Here is a 20,789-nt window from a genome sequence, read left to right as displayed (position 1 = left end):
ACCCAACAATGAAGGGAGGGGCTTAGCCCCCCACTTTCTGGAGAAATGTGCTCAGTTACAGCCTCCTTCTACTCTTAAGAAGTTACAATCTTTGCTGGGCTTTTTTAATTTCGGGAGGACTTACATTCCTGATTATGCTCAGTGTATCAAACCGCTTTACGCGTTGATACAACCCTCTTTTTCGTCTTCCAGCTGGCATCCAGAACATACAGAAATCCTCCGGTCTTTGCAGTCAGATCTGCTTGCGACCAACTTCTTGTTAACTCGTGACAACACAACTAACTTAGTCAAACGGATTGTCCCTGGTACAGTGGGTTTCACTTACCTGATATTCAATGAGGGAGATACAGTCCCCACTGCCTACAAATCGCATTTGTACACATCAGCAGAGATGCGTTTTTCCTCCGTTTAGAAAATTCTTACAGCAGTGCAGATGGCGATCCTGAAGGAGCGCTCTATGGCTCAGGGTTAACGCATTCTTATGGTATTGCATGTGCCTACTGTAGAGACGGTCACAGAAGCAAGCGTACAGAATTCTAAGGCTTTACACCCACGTTGGATTCAGTGGGCGAGTTCTTTGACATCGGCTGATGTCACTTATCTTTGACCCATCCTTGCAGATGCAGGAGTCTTTACAGTATGAACAAGTGCATCCTGCGCCACAGTTTTTGCTTTCTCTTGACCAGTACAAGTGTATAGTTTGTACCGACGGATCTGCGCAGCCGGCCATTGGTTCCAAACATGCTTACTCGGCTGCCTGTGCTATTTTGGCAGGTTCTATAGTTGACGGTGTGTTTAAGTCTTCCTTGGTCCACACACAGTCTCGTGTTGACTGCACGGCTCAGTTGGCTGAGCTGCGGGCTTCAGTATTGGCTCTAGCATTCACTGATCCAGATGTACCTACTCTTATAGTGTGCAATTCTTTCTGTTTTGTACAATCCTTTAATGACAATCTATTCTTCAGGTCCCAAAACAATTATCGGAACTCTAAAGGTAGCGCAATCAAACATAAGACGCTTTGGGTTCGAGTGGCAGCTCTTAAAGAAAGCTTGCCGCTCACACATGTTATACATACTCTTGGCCATCAGCGTGTGGGAGCACATGCTGTTGGTAATTCTTTGGCTGATGAGGCAGCCAAATCTGCAGTTGCCACGTGTTCAGTAGCAGCAGTTACAAGGTCCATGACTAAAATTGATAATGAAATTCTGGCAGCTATAGCTGCAACGAGGGCTAGGACGGCGTTCCCACAAGGTTTCCCTTCTAAGTCTTCTTATCATTTATCACCGGAACAAGTTCCCTTTGCTTCCATTTCGTTCGTTGGGGATCGGCTGATTCCCAACGAGGACCGCAGGCTTCCGTTGATCATTGCAGCGCATGAAGGGATGGCATCTGCTCATGCTGGTGCTTCAGCGACAGTGTCTTTTTTTACAGCAGCGTTATTGGTGGTGTGGTCTGTATCGACAGACTCATAATTATGTAATCTCTTGTGACATTTGTCAACAGATTAAACCGTCCACAGTTGCACATCCACCTCACATGCAGCAATACATTTCAAATCAACCATTTGGATGTATTTATCTTGATCACTGCGGTCCTTTGACGTCAGACACTGCCTATAAACATTTTGGTTGCAGTGGATTCGTGCACTAGATTCCTTTGGGTTTGGCCGCAACGTAGTGCTGATGCTCCAAATGTCATTAGAGATTTGTTAATGTTATGTTATGTTAAATTGGTACTTATACAGCGCGCAGCTACTCAGGAAGAGGGTCCCGGCGCTAAAAGACATCAGGGCAGAGCTATCACTGTTACTAAAAGCGAGAGGGGGCTATTGGCTAGTGCTGAAATAGCCAGGTTTTCAGCTGCTTCCTAAAGGTAAGCCAATCATGCACCCGTCTGAGTGTCATAGGCAGACAGTTCCACAGGCGAGCAGCCTGAACTTGGAAGGAGTGGCCACCTATACGGGTGCTGGAGAACTTGGGGGCAATTGCCTGCTGCTGAAAGGAAGACCTCAAGATTCTACCAGAGATATGGCACTGAACTCTCTTTCTGACACAGAGGGCGCCAGTATCATGTAGAGCTTTAAAAGCCAAGACCAAAGCTTTAAAACAAATTCTCTTACGAACAGAAGCCAGTGCAAAGCTTTTATGTGAGTAGAGACCCGCGCTCTATGTCCCAACATTAGAATCGCCCTGGCCACCTCATTCTGGATTACCTGGAGCCTATTCAATAGGTATTCCGGGAGGCCTAGGTACAAGACGTTCATGTAATCCCGCCTAGAGACAATGAGAGCCTGGACTACTGTCTTCCTGTGAGTGATCGATAGTAAGGGGAGAAAATTCTTTAGCACTCTTAGGAGGCCAAAGCAGGATCCGGCAACTGTCTGAATCTGAGCTTTCATGAATAGAGTGTCATCCAGCTTGACCCACAGGTTCTTAACTGTATTTTCTGATGTTGCAGGGGGTGACATGTCTAAAGGCCACCATACGTCACAAGATGAAGAACCAAAGAAGATTTGCGTGTCTTTATCGGAACATTTGCTTATGGTACCTTCCATTCTGACCAAGGTCCGGTGTTCGCCTCTAAGGCTTACAAGGATGCGATGAGGTTGCTGGGGGTGTTATTGCAATTTTCTTCTCCAGAGGGCAATTCGATAGTGGAGCAAATGAACCGTGACTTAAAGCAATCTTTGACAGCTAGAGTCTTAGGTACTGGCAGGGGTTGGCTGCCTCATTTATATTGGGTTCAACGTGCACTAAATAATCTCCCAAGATCATCTCTGGGTGGGCGGACTCAATACAAAATGCTCTTTGGCATCAAAATGTTTGTGCCAGACCTTGATGGTCTAGACGTTGCGGCGGCAGCCGCAACATTTGACATAGATAACCATTGTGCTATGTTACAGGATCTGCAAAAGACTCAAGACACTCTTGCTAAAGCTGAGTTGCACTCGTCCGAAGACACAGCGGTGCTGATCCCAGTCACAGGGTGGCTTCATAAAGTTGGAAGTCTGGTCCAGGAGAAGATAGAGAACAAAAAAGAGTTTGGTCCCTCCTACCGTGCACCAGTCCCAGTTCTTGGATTAAAGGGCCCTCGAACTGTGATTTTTCCTCCACTGCCTGGACGCAAAGAGAATCGATACATTTCCATTGAACATGTCAAGTTGCACCATTTGGCCGATACATAATAGTATGCCTAAAACCGTCCAGCGGAGTGATGTTTCACTTCCTGTGATGTCTTCGACGGAGACTACTGTACAGCAAGAGAATGAAGTGGACACCTCATTTGATGTGCTGCCCATTTTGTCATCATCTTCAGCGACTACACCTCAAGATTATGCCTCACCGCCTATGGAGCTTACTGTGGACATTCCTGCACGTGCGCTCCAATAATCTTTTAATGCTGATGACCACAGTTATATCAACTAGGATCTGTTGGTTATTACATGGACAGAGACAGCTTTTCTTTAACTTAGTCTTCTTCATCAAATTCTACCCTCCAGTCGTTTTTTCATTTTCTTTTCCTGGTTTTGCAGAATTTATTTGGTTCCTCCTTGGACCTACATTTGGATGTACTTACAATGGCATTTCTCTTCATGTGCATTGGATTTGTGACTGTCTTTTTTCTTTTAATCAATGGTCATTATTTGCCTGAACGCTCTGATGTACATTTGGTTGATGGTGTATTGGCCCCACACACGTCATCTCATTTAATGGAAAGGGAACAATCCCACATTAACATTTCAGCTGTTCGAGTAGTAGATGGCATATTTTGGGATACATTTCCATACGAAATATAAGGCCAGACGGAAATAATTTGGATGCCATGCGTCTTTCGTATCTCATTAGGTGATGTCATCACACCTGGGATGCATTTCGATGACTGGAATGTTAATGCCATACATTCGTTGTTTTCGGATTTAAAATATTTCACTGCTTTTGAAACTGAAGATTTGTATCTAAATTCTGCCAATTATGCTGATGTATTCAGTTTCCAACATTATGGTCATCATTGTTTACATAAGTCAAACACAGTCAGAAATATGGTTAATTCCATTTCAAGGTAGTTTCCAGACTCAGAAAAATAAATTTGTCTACTTTTCAGGCAATAATCTGTCTGACCCATGATCCTATTTTTATAAATTGACCGCACAAACACACACACAGTTTATGCTGACCCATACTAAACTGGTATATTCTTCAACTTTCATAACTGATTTGTCCTTAAGAGGATAGGATTATTGGAAAGACACGATTGATTTAAAATCAGTATGGGGTACCTAAGATTGGCAGGTGCAGGGAACTGAATCATTGCATTGTGCGTGTTTGATACTGTCACAGCTGTTATTCTTAAATGGGACAGTGGAACAAACTACATGTTTTGGTTTAGCTACTAGTAAAAATTTTAATTCTCCCTTGTTCCCGTCATTAGCAGCTTATGATGACTGGCAGCAGTATAAAAATGTTTTATTCTCTAGAGGACTTACACGGTATGGTCTACAATGGTACCCTTAATTTGTCCACTATTAATCCCTTGGGCTGGTTAATAAGGCCCCTCAGTACTAATGCTTGCCAGTTGCGTTTTTCAAGTTCAACATGGGGATTTATGCTAGTAGACCTGATCCTCGCTTTCCACAAACACATACAGTTACTAACTATTCTGTGGGTAAATTGTGTCAACAGTGGTTGGGACAGTCATCATTGTTGTCTGTGAAACAACATCTCTCACATTTATCTAGAGACATTGATCTAGCAGATTTCCTTTTAGGTCCAAGGTCTCCTCATCCGAAATGTTTTGCATATGAAGCATATAATGATATTTGGAAACTGCCCCAAATGGAGGCAGCTTTCAGATTGCGACAACTAGATCAGGACAACTTGCGTAAAGTTTTGGATGTGGTAGACAACAGCATTAATACTTTGTCTTCTCCTATTTACACTTTGGACAATATTATTTCATCTGTTATTGACATTGTGCACAATTATGTGTCTGTTTTGTATCATGGTCAAAATCAATTGAGCTCTGTGAGAAAGTGCTATCTTTCTTACATGGTATGCCCCCACTTTTTGCTGTATTGCTGAATGTACTTTGACTGAGTGTGCCCTGGACTCCGGCCAATCAGGTGCCCAGGGCCTATGTCCCTTCCCTAAAAACCTCAAACCCAAATTGGCAAACCCTGGCCACATGTCAGCCCCTGGTAAATGGTACCCTAGGTACCCAGGGCCTTGTGACCAGGGAAGGCTTCTAAGGGCTGCAGCACTCATTGTGCCACCCTTAGAGGCCCTGTACCCTAACACACACACACTGCCCTGGCAGGCTGAGTGTCTGGGTACAAGACAAAACAAAGTCAACATGGCACACATCCCTGGGTGCCATGCCCACCACCTACACTGCCCTGGCATACATCAGCCACCCCTCTAGCTGGGTGCCCTATGCCAGTGGTGTGGGCACAGGAGCATGAGCCCTGTGCCCCTACAGTACCCAGGTCCCTTCCTGGGCACTGTAAGTGCAGTGCTGCCAGTTAGGAGTACATGGTGCTGAGAGCTCGTCAAACACGAACTCCACAGCACCACAATGGCAACACTGAAGACTGAGAAGTTTGGTATCAAACTTCTCAGCACATTAAACCCGCACTGATGCCAGTGTGGGATTTAATGTACCAAGCACCCCAGAGGGCATGTTAGAGATGCCCCCTGAAACCTAACCTACAATCCACGTCTGGTCTGGGAGGCTGCCTAGGCTGCCACACAGCAGACATGTTGCTGTACCCCTGGGTAGGAGAGCCCCCGCTCTCCTGGGCCTGCAACAATGCACATTCTGGGCGAGGTGCTAAGTCTCCTCCCCCAGGATGGACAGGGGGAAGCTTCAAAGGCAAGCCGCCTCTGTGAGCTTCCCCAGGCCACTTGCTGCCCCCACTCTGGCAGGAAGCCTGGCCGGAAACCCCAAATAAGGACAGGGGATGTGCCAGCCTGCCAGCCCCACACCTCAGGTGGGGGAGGCGAGGTGAAGCACATTTCCGGGCGCTGCCATTTTGAAGATGGGAGGCCCTGACCAATCAGGACTAGGCTACTGCCCTCCTCCCACAGGAGAGCGGCAGGATATGGGGTGTACCCACCCCAGGGCAGGGACCCATTGGTCCCTGCCCTTTACCTACCTGTAAAGCTAGTATTTAGGGGCACCCTGAACCTTCCTTCCTTCCTTAGATTCCAGATTCCGAAAAACAAAGAAGAGCAAGAAGAAAGAAGACCTGCCGTGCATCTGCTAAGAAGAGGAAGACACCAACTGCTTTGGCCCCAGCCCTACCGGCCTGTCGACCCGCGAACCTGCTCTTTCTACATCCTGGCACCACTTGTGGCCAGCAACCTCACAAACCCCGGAGAACCTGGCTACCTTTTGGCTCTAAGCACCTGGGACTCCCTTGAGCAGAGGCTCTGCTCAAAACCAGCTTCTAACTCCTGGCATCAGCCCGGAACTGCGAACCCTGCACACTCTGCACCCGCCAAGCCTGGCCTGTGCCGGAGTGAACAAAGACACCGAGGACGTCCCCCCGGCGACTGTGACCCCAAATCCGGCACCCAAGGACTCACCTTGATGCTCCTGACGACGCCTGCAGCCTCAGAACCAGGTACCCCCCCCCAACCGCGATCAACAGAGGGTAAGATTTCCCGACATCAAAAGGCACCCCTGCACCCGGCGCCCTGCGGCCCCTGTGCCCAACTCCTGGGTACCCACCTATCCTCCAACTACTCAACTTACCTCTCGAAGTGGTGGTGGCACCTGAAGAATCTTCGTCCCCGAGCTTGCAGCCTTTGTTCAACCAGGAGCTTTCCCATTGAAACCCACTGAGCGCCCGAAGGCTCAAAAGCACCCTGCACGCAGCTGCCCGAGTGGCCCTGGCAGTGTAACCTCTACACCTATCTACTTCCCCATTTGCCCTGAGCAAGTGACCAGGAGCCCAGCTCCCACAGCCGCGTGGCCTGCTAGTTAGCAGCCACCAACCAAGGCCCCCCTGCCTCCCATAGGATAACATTGGGCCTAACTCACTCTGCACCCGGCTGCCCCTGTGCCGCTGAGGGTGTAACAACTGTACCTACCTGACCCTGGGAGACCCCTGAGTCTATGCCCAGAACCTTAACTCTGCCATTCGAGAACTTACCCAAAAGCCGATAGCCCAATTTTCCTCCATAGGGTAACATTGACTGGTTTCTTCTGAAATTTCTTCTAAGCGTGGAGTTTCTAAAACTTAAAATATTCACCAAAAATCAACTGAGTAACGAAAACGAAAATACTCACCTGCTATTAGGAGAGATCCCAGTGCTGGATCTTGGTGGCCAGTACTGACCCTGAGAAATATTCACAACCGTACTTACCAATAACCCAATTTTCTCCCATAGGAAATCATTAAATCATTGACTGTTTTTCTGTGAAATTTTTTCTAAGTGTCGATTTTTGCAAACTTCCAATATTCTTTAAAAATCGTACCAACTGTGAAAACGTAATTACTTACCTGTTTTAGATAGAGGTCCCAGTACGGAGTCTAGGAGCCCAGTACTGGATTACAAAAGTAACGAGAACCTACTTACCTGCAACTTGAATTTTCTCCCATTGGGAATCATTGACTGTTTTCTATGAAATTTCTTCTGTCAACTTTTAAAATAGCAAAATATTGCCTAAAAATCACAACAGTAACTAAGTCGACTTTAATCACTTGTTTTTAAGAACTGTCCCAGGACTGAATCTAGGATCCAGTCCTGGACTGACAAAAGTAATCCTGAAAGTAATCTATTGCAAATATCTCAAAACTTCCATTGAGCTCAATGCATTATTGTGTTTGAAATTGTGTTGCCTATTGCAACAACCTGTAACCAGTATTTACAAAAGTCACTTGCATATTGCAAAAGTATTTACCTAAAGCATCTCATTCTGAGAAAGTATATTTTAATACCTATTGTTGGTTCTAAAATAAAACAAGCATATATATTTTTTATATGAACCATTGGCCTAGAGTTCAGTTATTGAGTGTGTGAGACCATTTGCTGACTGAGTGTGTACAACAAATGCTTTACACTGTCCTCTGATACTGCCTTACTGCTCGACCAAGCTACCACTTTACAGAGTAAGGTTATATCTAACTTTAGTCTCTGCCAAACCTCTGGGGACTGTGGACTCTGTGCACACTGTACCTATTTGGGAACAGTATATACAGAGCCACTTTCTCACAAGCTCTGTAATGCAATTTGGCTGGACTTTGAAACATTGAAAAATGGGAAAGTGCCTTGGGATTTTTTAAACACAGCTGCCCTGTTTCTGCCCTTTAATTTGACAGATTAACAAAAACTTATGTCCATGAAAGATTCAACATACACACTGTTACATATTGAGAAGTTAGAGCAGTTACCATTCTCGATAGCAGAGACTGATTCTTCAGTGTGGTTGATACACGGGGTTATTTCTTTACCTGTTTCAGTTTACTGCATGTATGAAACATTATCCTATCGGTAGATTTGAGCCCCTGGGTAGTACTTTCACGCACGAAATGTGCTCGTTACTATTTACTTTTCACTGTCTATGTGAAGATTAAGAGGTTTTCCTGACAGGGGGGGACTGTGATTCTACAGTGAGACACGCGTTAGTCTGTACACAAGTTAAAATTCACGGCGCTTGCAATGTATCAGCGCCCAATTTGGCCTGTTTTCTAAAAAGAACACCAGTTCCCTCAATAATACTCATGATCACATTGCTTTCCAACGGTAGTTATCTTATCCTAAATAACCAAAAGTGCTGCGGGTTACTGACAGGCATTCCGTATATAGTGACTGTTTCCGAAAGAGGTACTTGGTGTAGCAATGTTTTTTTTCCACCTCCACATGGGATGGTAGATAGCTCCCTGTGGCTTTCCATTCCCACTTTGAAAACAGACTTCAATAAACGAAGCAGACTCAAAGCACTATTGTTTCAACAAGAAGTTGCTCTCACTTCTGCTAGAGAGACCTTCAAATTGCAGGTAGCGAGAACATCTAGTGAGATTCAGTCACTGCTGAATACGAATCTCCCACTACATTTTGGGGAACTGATTCACCAAATCTTTAATGCGTCTCATACAGAAGGCCTTGCACAATTTTTTTTACTTGTTGGTTGAGGCCTTGTTTCATCTTTTCAGACAATCTTTGGAGTAATGCCAGTCTTTGTCCATTTTACTTTAACTAGCGCCTTCTGAGTTTTTTCACTCATCCTCTTATTGGCGTGTGGAGAGCTGGTACTTCTGCTCCTGTTACGCAATAGATGTCCATCCTGTGGTTCTGCACAGTGAAGGCCCTTGGTGACTACACCGTGAACGAATGCAGCAACTTTTGGATGATTGCCACTTGCAACACTGAGTGTGAGCAATGGGCTTACCTTTCGCTTCGCCTACTTCACTTGCGTGCAACCTGTGTTCCATTGCCGACTTTGCCCTTTCAATTGAGCCTTGGATATCTGCCTCTCCACAACATCATGCGCTGAACCGGATTATGACTTTTTTTCGATTGATTCTGTTTGGGAGGAACATAATGCGATTTGGCTCTGCTTATCATTAACACCTGTTTGTCTATGCACTACAACCTGGTCAAGGGGAGGGTGTCATGTGGTTGCTAGGGGCATTGTCGACATCTTTAAGTTAGCATGAGTCCAGTAGCCATGATGCTGCTTTTGCGCATGTTACTACATGTCCTTATTTTTGCAAGACTCTGTTTATGCCCTTCACATAAGAACTCTCTGCTGTGCTCGTTCTCTGCCCATTTCTGATGTTTAGTCTGAACATTGTGAGCAAGGTTGAGAAACACTGCCCCTTGTTATTCTGTTCTGGTCAGGCCCTAGCACCTAGAGAAAACACACCAATGCAGCTGTTTTTGCTGGGGACTCGTACTTTGATATTATGGGGATGCATGCTCAGGAAACACATACTTGGAGAGGGACCTTTCCAGAGAGAAGAGCAACACGCACCTGTGATGTAGAAATACGATCTACGCTCTGAGGTAAGGGATCTGCAGACACAGCCCAGAGATCTTCTATTATAAAACAATACTTCTTCTAACCAAGGGGAGGGAGCATAGGCACTGTAGTCCTGTCAAGAATTCCTGTCATACGAGGGGAGGAAAACGGTAACCAGCGAAAACGGACTACATCTCCCAGGATGCTTAGCGGTTGAGAGGTTATATAAACAGGAGAGCTGTTACATAACTCAAGGGAAACACGCCCTTATGTAAACAGGAGAGCTGTTACATAACTCAAGGGAAACACGCCCTTATGTAAACAGGAGAGCTGTTACATAACTCAAGGGAAACACGCCCTTATGTAAACAGGAGAGCTGTTACATAACTCAAGGGAAACACGCCCTTATGTAAACAGGAGAGCTGTTACATAACTCAAGGAAAACACGCCCTATAAAGGGAGGAACCGGGAGGTACAAGGCTGTCGGATATTGTGTTTACACTGACGTACCTGCTTCGTGAAGAGCAGTGTTCCGGAGTGGTGCTCCAGTAAGGCAAGAACGGAGGTAGGTCGAGTCGTTACTCCCTGGGCCGTGTCTTGCCCCATCGTCACCTGTGAAGGACCCGGAAGCTCTACCGGTCAACCATTGAGCTTCGCTTTTTGACTCGGCTGAGTCCAAGCGCAGTGGCGCTTTTGCTGGTTGGAGTCGTAACTCCCAGCCCGACCAGAGACACAGGGACTGCCAGCTGTAACGCACACCAGGAGGTGTTTGCCGCGTTACAGACTCGGAAGTCCACAGGATCGATCGAGCGGCTGCTCTCGGTTCAGTCTTCTTGCTTGTGATTGGGGTATCGGTGACGCATCACCAGGAGGTGACTCCGCGTCCCGGTGCAGTCTGAGGAAGAGGTTGAGCGGCTGCTCCCTTCAGGTAGAGACCCCGGCTGGGTGTTTCCCTGACTCCTCGATTCTCCCCAACACTCTTCGTGCCCCTCACAGCCTACCGATTGGCATTGTCGGCCATTTCATTTCTGCCCTCTGTTGGCATACGCCGGGATCGGCGTATATGCAGAGGACGGTTAGGACCATCCGTGCTGTGGGCTGGTAACGTACTTAGCCTGGAGGATTCCAGTGACTATAACTTTTGTTTGTTCTTTGTATTTTATTTGCCTTCATTAAAAGAACTAACCCTTCACAAGTGGTTGCGTCCTCATTGTCGTGTCTGTTAAACGATCCTGAGACGTTCAGGGCGTTACAAGTCCTTTCTCCATAGTCTTTGTATAATGACATCTCCCTTCATGATATATGGCCTTACTGCAATGCTAACGATATTGGTGTTATGCATCTTCATGCTTGTGGTGGCACGTATACTGCATTTTAGAGCACGTTAGTTAAAATAAATATTTTAAACTATCATCGTCTCACTGTCAGATCTTATTGTGAACAAGTACGAGTGTGTGAGCAAAAAGGTGTTCTTGTTACTACGATTCCTGAGCGATCCGGAAGGGTTATGTTCTGGGGCGTTTAATCTTTGGTTTCTCCATTTGTGAGTAGGAGAGCGAGTGAGACCCTATAGCTAGTCGGTCCAGGGCACTAAGACCGGAAGGCTTAGCCCCTATACATCGAGGTCCCATATTCCTGCGCACAGTTCTGTGTATGTGCAGAATCCCTGCAATAGCACAAAGCTAATTAAGAAGCTATGGAACACTGAAGAGTAAGCAAGAACTTAGGGATACAATTAAAGATCATTTAAAAGTGGGAAGTATCCAGTGGGGTCCCATTGTGTGGGGTTAATGCTCTTTGAAGAGATGAGTCTTTAGTTTCGTTCTAAACTGTAAGAGGTTTACAGCAGTTCTGATGGTGATGCGGATGCTAATTCATATCCTAGAAGTACAGGTATTGAAAGTCTGCCATCTTGTTTTTCCCTCTTGCACATCTTCATCTTCGGTCTGACAATGTCCTGGATCCTGGTGTGGTGTTGCCCATGAGAGGTAGATCATTTCTTGGACAGGTACGTCTATGTATATTTTGTGAGGGTCCAGTAAGTAATGCTGCTGATATAAAAGATGATAGGGGTCTGGAATGGGAACGAATGTATCATTGGAACACGCCACAACATGCAGAATGTTGAGCACAGTGCTGACTCCATTCAGCTGTGAGAGGACTAGGGTCAGTTCTGTTCTTAAATCGGTTTCTGAAATTAAGAGTTTCACATTTTTATAAGGGATTAGGCTGGTATCATGCTATCTTAATTTTCCTGATTGTGTGGTGATGTGGTGTTGTGTTCTTTCAATGTGATGTTAGTGTTGAAGGTGATTACAAGTGATTTCACTTTGCCTGCTTTGGGTTGGATAGGGGGAGAAAACTAGCATAATGTAGGTGAGATAGCCAAGACAGAATTGGTGAGCCCTTAATGCAAGGTGGCCTAAAACTAAATAAGTGTTCTGCAGAAGACTTCTTGTTTATCTACTCCCATAAGTGAAGGGTGTTCACTGGATGGTGGCGCAATAGAGGATGTGTGATCTCTTTGTTTTTTTTTCTTCGCTGCAAAGTGTTTGATGGTACTTATGAACTAACAGCTTTGAAAAATGCTAAGCTTCTATTAGTCTCTTCTGTCTTAGTGGTCCTGTAGAAGACCTTTGGTGGTGGCGTTGGATCTGCATCTAGAGTGCAGAGTTTTGAATTAGGGGAGGTTTTAGAGGACATTGGTTCGAGTTACATTAGACTGTATATTGTAAAGGGATATACCAAAGGTTGAAATAACCAAAATGAAGATGCCCAAATAATATCAAATATACATATAAATTTGGTTAAATAAGACAATCAGGCGTTGGCAAAATGGTGAACAGCTGAGACATGTTTTCCAGTCTCTCCGTCCCCCAACACAGGGCCTTCCCGCCTAGAGTCGCTTAGACAGGGTCTGAGACCCACTCCGGCTGGCTGCTGACCTGGTGCCCCCCTAGGCGTTGAGGCGGCGTGGGTCCGGGATCTGATCTGCCCAGAAAAGATCGAGCTGACCTCAAGGATTCAGAGCGGCAACCTGGCAAAATGCAGCGAGACCAACTGCAGGGGTGGAGGCACCTGGGGGAGGCCGGACTGGGCCCTTTTGAGGTGATCCCAGGTGCACAAATTACTTACTTGTGTAACGATATATGTTATGTTATGTTATGTTATGTTAATTTATTTCTTCTATAGCGCTCGGCTACTCCCAGGAGCATCCCGGCGCTTTGCTGAAGAACATTGGCAGACAAAACAGAACATAACAACCACAAAGAGGAGACAGAAGAAAAGACTAAGGTTTATCTAGAAGAAAAAAAAGTTTATTTAGTAAAAAGCCACGTTTTAATCTCCTTTCTAAAGGCAAGGAGACTGGGAGCCTGTCTAAGAGAAAATGGTAAATCATTCCACTCCTTCGGGACTAGGTAGCGGAAGGATCGACCACCCATCCTTGCGCGCCTAATGACCGGGACTGTCATTTTAGATAGCAAAGATGATCTCAAGGCCCTGCCCGGTACATATCGGGAGAGAAGTTTCCTTATGTACTTTGGGCCAGAGCCTTGTAGAGCCTTAAAGGCAAAAGTCAGGCACTTAAAAAGAATTCTTTTAGCGATCGGCAGCCAGTGTAAAGCTTTCAATAGGGCCGTGGCGCCGGCTCTTCTCGGAAGCCCGTAGATAGCACGGGCTGCCGAGTTCTGGACCACTTGCAGACGGGTCAAAAGATATTTTGGTAGACCCAAAAAAAGGGCGTTTGCGTAGTCCAGTCGCGATCCGATCAAAGCCTGAACAATAATCTTCCTATGCTGGAAAGACACTAGAGGAAGAAACTTTCTCAGCATCCGTAAAATGCCGAAGCATTTACCTGAGAGGCACGAAACATGTGGCCCAAAGGACAATTCACTGTCCACAATCACTCCCAGATTTTTTGCCTTGAGGGACACGCTGTCAGGTGGAAACAAATCTTGAGGCCACCAGGCTTTCCAGTCTGGCTCAGAGGTGCAACCAAAAAAGAGCAGCTCCGACTTGTCGGGATTGCACTTTAACCCATTACACCTAAACCACTCGAAGACCGCCCCCAGACAATCCTTGATCTGTACGCCATCGAAAGTCCCGCCCCTGTCACAAGTGAACAGGAGCTGGGTATCATCGGCGTAAGATATGATCTGGGCGCCGAAAGACTCCGCGACTGCCGCCAGAGGGGCCATAAAGATATTAAATAGCATGGGGCTAAGGATGGAACCCTGCGGTACCCCTACCTCTAGTGGAGACATATCCGCGGAGAAAGGGGGCGCCCAGATCCTTTGTCGGCGGCCGGCCAGAAAGGATTTGAGCCAACTCCACACCTGTATATCTGTAAGAGACATTAGTTAGTGATACATTCCTTACCTTAGAATATTCCCAGACGTCAGACTGGATCTGGAAAGTTTTCGTCAGCAGTACCCCTGCGTGTTGGTAGGCGTCGTCGTATGACTCCGCATACGGTGCTGGCGTCGTAGCCGCTGAGATGACGTCGTCGGAGCTACTTAGATGCGCCCATGCGCGCTGACATCAGTTGTGTACACAACTTTTCCACGCCAGGAGCGCAAAGCCATACCAGAGATGGACTACTGGTGCAATAGAACTAGGGCCCTGAAAGGGATGACCTGAACCCTAGAGAACAGTTCGCAGAACGGGGAGGATGGACGGGCGGTAATGAATCTATCACTAACTAATGTCTGTTACATATATATCGTTACACAAGTAAGTAACCTGAGCATCAGAAAGAGACACGTTAGTGATAGATTCTTTACCTTAGAATACACACCCAAGCAATACCAACCCCGGTGGTGGGTCTGCGAAGTGAGATTACACCAGAAAGTCATGGAGAACTGAACGGCCAAAGAAGCCGTCTCTCTGGACCTGACTGTCAAGGCAATAGTGCTTAGTTAAAGTATGCAACGAGGCCCAAGTGGCCGCCTGACAGATGTCTTGCAGGGGGACAGACGGAAGAGCCGCTCCTCTTCTCTTGAAGGGTGCAGAGGCGGAAAGAAAGTGGGCAGAGTAACAGTTTGCCCGAGATGAAAGGCAGAGATAACTTTTGGTAGAAAGGAGGGATGCGGTCGAAGCACAACCTTGTCCGGATGAATCGCCAGGAAAGGAGGTTTACAGGAAAGAGCTTGGAACTCACAGTTTTCAAAGTTAATAACCGCAAAGGACAGTTATGAAGAGGCTCAAAGGGAGCGTACATCATGTATGTGAGAACCAGGTTCAAGTCCCATTGAGGCATCACAAAAGGAATAGGAGGGTTAAAGGTGAGTAAGGTCTTTGAGAAATCTATTGACAACTGGGGACGTGAAAAGAGAGGGCTGATCAGGCAGCCTAAGAAAGGCTAAAAGAGCAGAAAGGTAGCCCTTGATAGTGCCCAGAGCAGAATCCCGCTGGGCCAAAGATAGAAGGAACAATAGGACCTCAGAAAGAGGGGCAGCAAGAGCATCTACAGCTTTTGCTGTGCACCGTGCCACAAATTCTTTCCACCAACAGGCGTATACAGTTTTAGTGGAGGGACGCCTGGCTGCCAGAATCACATTACAGACTTCAGGAGGCAAGTCAAATAGCATCAGCTGTCACCACTCAATCTCCACGCAAGGAGGTGGAGGCTAGACAGGTTCGGGTGGAGGACCGTCACCTGTTGCTGCGACAGGAGATCCTCCCGAAGAGGCAGTCGGATCGGGGGATCCACGCTCATACTGAGTAGCTTGGGATACCAAACTCTTCGAGCCCAGTCTGGTGACACAAGAATGACTTGGGCCCGGTCACGTCTGATCTTCTTCAGCACTCTGGGCAGAAATGGTATAGGTGGAAAGGCGTACAATAGACCGCAACTCCAATCGCGACGAAAAGCATCTCCGAGCGAGTGCCACCTTGGAAACACCAACGCGCAGAACTGCGGACATTGCGCGTTCTCTTCGGTGGCGAATAGATCTAACCAAGGTTCTCCCCACTGCTGAAAGAGATCTTGCACCACCTCTGAGTGAAGACACCATTCATGATCCAACATGCACCTGCGGCTTAGTTCGTCCGCCCTGGCGTTCAGGGTACCTGCCAGGTGTTGAACCACCAAGGAAATGCCTTGACGTTCCAGCCATGTCCAGAGATGTAGAGCCTCCTGACATAGGGTCCACAACCCCACCCTGCCCTGTTTGTTGCAGTAACACATGGCAGTGGTGTTGTCTGTGAACACCTGCACTACTCTCCCCTTGACAGAGGGAAGGAATGCTTTCAGTGCAAGTAGGATCGCCCTGAGCTCCAAAAGGATATGGAGCTTGGACTCAACCGGAGACAAGAGGCCTGTGATCTCTGCCTCTCCCATGTGGCCGTCCCATCCCAGGAGGGACGCGTCCGTCACTAGTGTGTACTCCGGTTGGGGAAGGGAGAGGGACCTGCCGCTGAACCAACGCTGGTCCGTGAGCCACCACTGCAAGTCCTGTGCAGTGCCCTCCGAGATCTGGACGTAGTTGGACAGGTTTCCCCGATGCTGCGTCCACTGGAACTTCAGGTCACACTGCAGAGCCCGCATATGCCATCTGGCATGATAGATTAGCAGGATGCAGGAGACCATGAGGCCCAGCAGCCTCGGGGTCTTCCTGACCGAAACCCAGGACCAGGGCCGAAAGATCGGAATCATAGCCCAAATGTCCTGGACTCGCTGTTTGGGAGGATAAACCCGAAACTGCGCCGTATCCAGAACTGCTCCGATGAAGAGGAGCTTCGGAGAGGGAACCAGGTGCGACTTCGGCACACTGATGGAAAGCGCCAGCAAAAGCAGGAGGTTAGCTGTAGTCTGGAGGTGGGAGACGACTGCCTGGGGCGCGCCCGCCTTCAACAGCCAGTCGTCGAGATAGGGGAAGACTGAAACCCCTGATCTGTGCAGATGAGCTGCGACCACCGCCATCACTTTCATGAACACCCGAGGGACACTGGTAAGGCCGAAAGGGAGCGCGGTGAACTGAAAGTGTTTGTGGCCTAATGCCGGAGGGCCGGCAGGATGGGTATATGAAAATAAGCATCCTGCAAATCCAACACTACCAGCCAGACTTGCAGGTCTAGGGCAGACAAGACCTGAGCAAGCGTGAGCATCTTGAACTTCTCCTTCCGGAGAAGCGATTGACGTTCCGGAGAACTAAGATAGGACGCTGGCCTTTGTCCTTCTTTGGAACCAAGAAGTAGTGGGAATAACAACCACGACCTACTTCTGGCATCGGAACGCGCTTGATGACCCCCTTGGCCAAGAGGGCCGCAACTTCCTGCTGGAGAAGTGACAAGTGATCCCCCGACATGCGGTGGTCCTGAGGTGGCATGGCTGAAGGGGTAGACTCGAAGGGGAGGGAGAAGCCCCTTCTGACTATTTGCAGAACCCACCTGTCTGAGGTGATGGTGCTCCGGTGGGGAAGGTGATGGTGAATCCTACCACCCACTGGCGTCTGGTGGGCCTGAAACTCCGGACTAGGAAGATTTTGAGGCGGCGGTGGCAGGGGCGGTGGTGGATTGACCCGCCCGCTGTCCTTGGGACCCACCATGGCGGGTCCCACATCCGCGGCTGCGCAGAGACTGCAGCTGACCAGCCTTGTGGGTCTGAAAGGAAGGTGCTTGGGCGTCTCGACCCTGACCTCAAAAGGAGCGAAAAGCGGACCCCGAGGGAGTACGCGTGGTGGCGAGACCCAAGGACTGGGCAGTAGTCCGAGAGTCCTTAAAGCATTCCAGGGTGCTATCCGCCTTGTCACCAAAGAGGCGTGTGCCATCAAAGGGCATGCCCAACAAGGTGTTCTGGACATCCCCGGAGAAGCCAGTAGTTCTGAGCCAAGTGTAATGGCGGAGCGCCACCGTTGTGGAAAGTGCCCTGCTGAGAGAATCGGCCATGTCAAGCCCACAACGGATAGTAAATTTAGCAGCATCTCGCCCTTCGGTAATGGCCTTGGAGAGAACTGCCCGTGCCTTCACAGGGCACTGAGGCAGCACCTGTGCCACGGTGTCCCACACAAAATGGGAAAAGCGGCCAAACAGGCACGCAGTATTCGCCGCTCGCAACCCGGAAATGGCAGAAGTAAAAATCTTTTTCCCAAACTGCTCCAGTTTCCAAGATTCCTTGTCCAGAAGAGCAGAAGGGAATGCGCTCGGCGAGGTAGAACCCTGGACAACCAGACTCTCAGGCATCGGGTAATGTGTTGGAAAGCTAGGGTCGCCCGGTGCCAGGCAATGGCGGCGTGCCACACTTTTATCTACCGGAACCCCTGTGTTAGCTTTGTTCCAGGTGCTCAACAGGATGTCAGTAAGCGCCTCGTTGAAGGGCAGCAGCGGCTCCACGGAGGAGGAGGGAAGCTGCAGCACCTCGGTCAGGAGATTGGTCCTGATAGGTACAGAAGGGACCTCGAGGTTAAGAGCCTCAGCCGCCTACAACACAACTGAAAAAGTCCCAACCTGCTCAGTAGCCACGGAAGAAGGGGACAGTGTACCAGGGTGTGGAGAGAAATCCAGATCCACTGGACCCTCCATGTCGCCTTCCCATTCAAGCTCATCCTCCCATTGAGCTGCAAGAGGGTCTTCAGACCCCTCCCAGTTCTCCACTTCATCCACCAGTTGTTGAGGAGGCCGGTAAGGACGAGGTGCCCGGGGAAATAGGACAACCTCCCCACCAAGAAATGGAATCGGAAGGGTAAGAGACCAATTATGCCCGGTAGCGGCCCCGAGGCCGGAGCCGGTGGCGCCGCAGGGTATGGTGCTGGCGTAGTCGAGGCCAAAGGCAGCGGCATGGGGGCAGATCTACCCAACGGGTCTGCGGGGCCCAAAGGCGCTCCGGAGGGACCCGATGGGGCAAACAAACGGCGCAAGGCCGTACACGAAGGCCTGTACCTCGTCCGGAGTCACGGGCCTGGAAAGGGTGGGTAGGCCACACGCAACAACGGAGGCTCCAACGGAGCTGCGGGGGAGTGACTGCCCGCCCCCTCCACCGCATCCCACGACCGGTAAGGGGTAGAGGAAGAGCGACGTTGCTTCTTTGACTTTTTATGGCGCCGTGACCTACCTGTCCTCGATTCCGGCGAGCAATGCTGATGGCTCCGCGACCGGTCCCTCGACCTCCCATGGGAGCAGGACCTCGATCGGCGCGGAACCGATTGCCGGACCTCCAACAACTTTCGGGAACGCTCCCTCAAAGCTTTCGGCACCATGGCCCGACGATCTGGGCACGCTTCGGGGTCATGGGCATGCCCCAAGCATAAGAAACACATGTCATGCGTGTCCGATTCCGACATGTTCCAACGGCAGGCCCTATAGAACTTAATCCCGGGCATCCCTACTGCACCAGGAGTCGAGTACTCGACAAAACAAGTTGTTAGAAACGAAGTAAAAACTTTTAACTAGGGGTACTGCTCTCTCTCGGATCTGCGTTGCTGGCACGGAAAAAGAAAAAACTGACGTCAGCACGTGTGGGCACGTCTAAGTAGCTCCGACGACGTCATCTCGGCGGCTACGATGCCAACGACGTACGCGGAGCCGCACGATGACGCTACCGACGCGCAGGGGTACTGCTGATGAAAACTTTCCAGATCCAGTCTGACACCTGGGGATATTCTAAGGTAAGGAATCTATCACTAACGTGACATTTTCAGATCACCTCTTTACCCTCCTCCTCTTGGGATGGACTGATGTTGGGAGCTGCTGGGGACCGGACCACTGGAGCACAGGCGAAGGCACCCCGATGATGAGACCTTCTTCAAATACTGGATTGCGGACCTCACCTACCTGAGCCTCTGCATTGGGTGGAATCTGGGGATTGCCTTTTCTATAGGCTTAGGCCCCCAACTGCCTTTCGGAGCCTCCCTCAGCTGAGATTCCCCCTGCCCCTGTATTAACCACCCCCATTTTCCAGACATTGCCAGCAGAGTGGAGGGCTCAGCACTGAGACAGCAGAGGCTCTCTGGGTCTGTTATAGTGGCAGGGCCCCTAGGGAGCCTCGGGCCCCCAACTCATCTCGGACTGGGGTGGTGGGACCGGAACCCCAGACTATACATCATCAACGCCTCTGCCAGGGGGTTCACAGATAAGTGCTGACACATTGCACTGTACTGCACGCTGCTTTGACTCTCCCACTGATGGCTGCCTGTGTGGACTGAGTAGAGGCCCCTCTCTCCCTGGTCTGCCCCCATATTACCATGTTGTCTCTGTGACTTACCTCTGACCCCCATACTTTCTTTCTGGGACACTCAGATTGGTGGCTCTCTTGACTGGCTAAATAGCGATACCACGTGCCGACCACCATCATGGCTTTCGGATGGGGAAGAGAGATCGTATGCTCAGGGACAAGTTAATTTAAGCCCCTGGGACCCAGCCTGGAGAAGCTGCTACAGCCTTGAGTGCAGATGAGACACTAGACTCCGGTGTTCCTGATGCTCTAATCAAATGCATTTTTCTTGATGCACTGTTTGCCAGATATATTATGGTGTGTCCATGAGTTCCCATTAAAAGAACGTATCCTTCAAAAGGCAAGCATCCAATACTGTCCTAGGGTTGCAGTCGGTTACTTTACCAAAACCTCGCAGCATCTACCCTCCAGAAACGCAAATCCTTTCACTCTGTCACTACCCACCTGCAAGCAACCGGGGTGCCATACTCATGGGGATATCTCTTTCGATTAGTCTTCCGATTTAAAGGAAAACTTCACCAGCTCCAATAACTAGAAGAGGCATGTAAATTACTGTACATCAAAGATCCCTCCCCTTCTAGAACTTGGCGCCTCCAAGAAGCCCTATTGCAATGCCCCAAAGTTGTTAAACAACTTGCCAAGGTGATAGGAG

The 20,789-nt window shown here is 48.7% G+C and overlaps 1 protein-coding gene across 27 annotated transcripts in view; it reads right to left on the bottom strand.

Moving 5' to 3' along the window:
- OBSCN (obscurin, cytoskeletal calmodulin and titin-interacting RhoGEF) overlaps positions 1-20,789 on the bottom strand; it is a 1,809,553-nt gene that overhangs the window by 946,849 nt on the left and 841,915 nt on the right. The window lies entirely within an intron of this gene.

Source organism: Triturus cristatus, chromosome 10 (genome assembly GCF_964204655.1).
Source record: "Triturus cristatus chromosome 10, aTriCri1.1, whole genome shotgun sequence".
In the NCBI taxonomy this organism is placed as follows: Eukaryota; Metazoa; Chordata; class Amphibia; order Caudata; family Salamandridae; genus Triturus; species Triturus cristatus.
The sequence above is the reverse complement of the archived record's forward strand: the minus strand, read 5'-3'. Positions and strand labels throughout refer to the sequence as shown.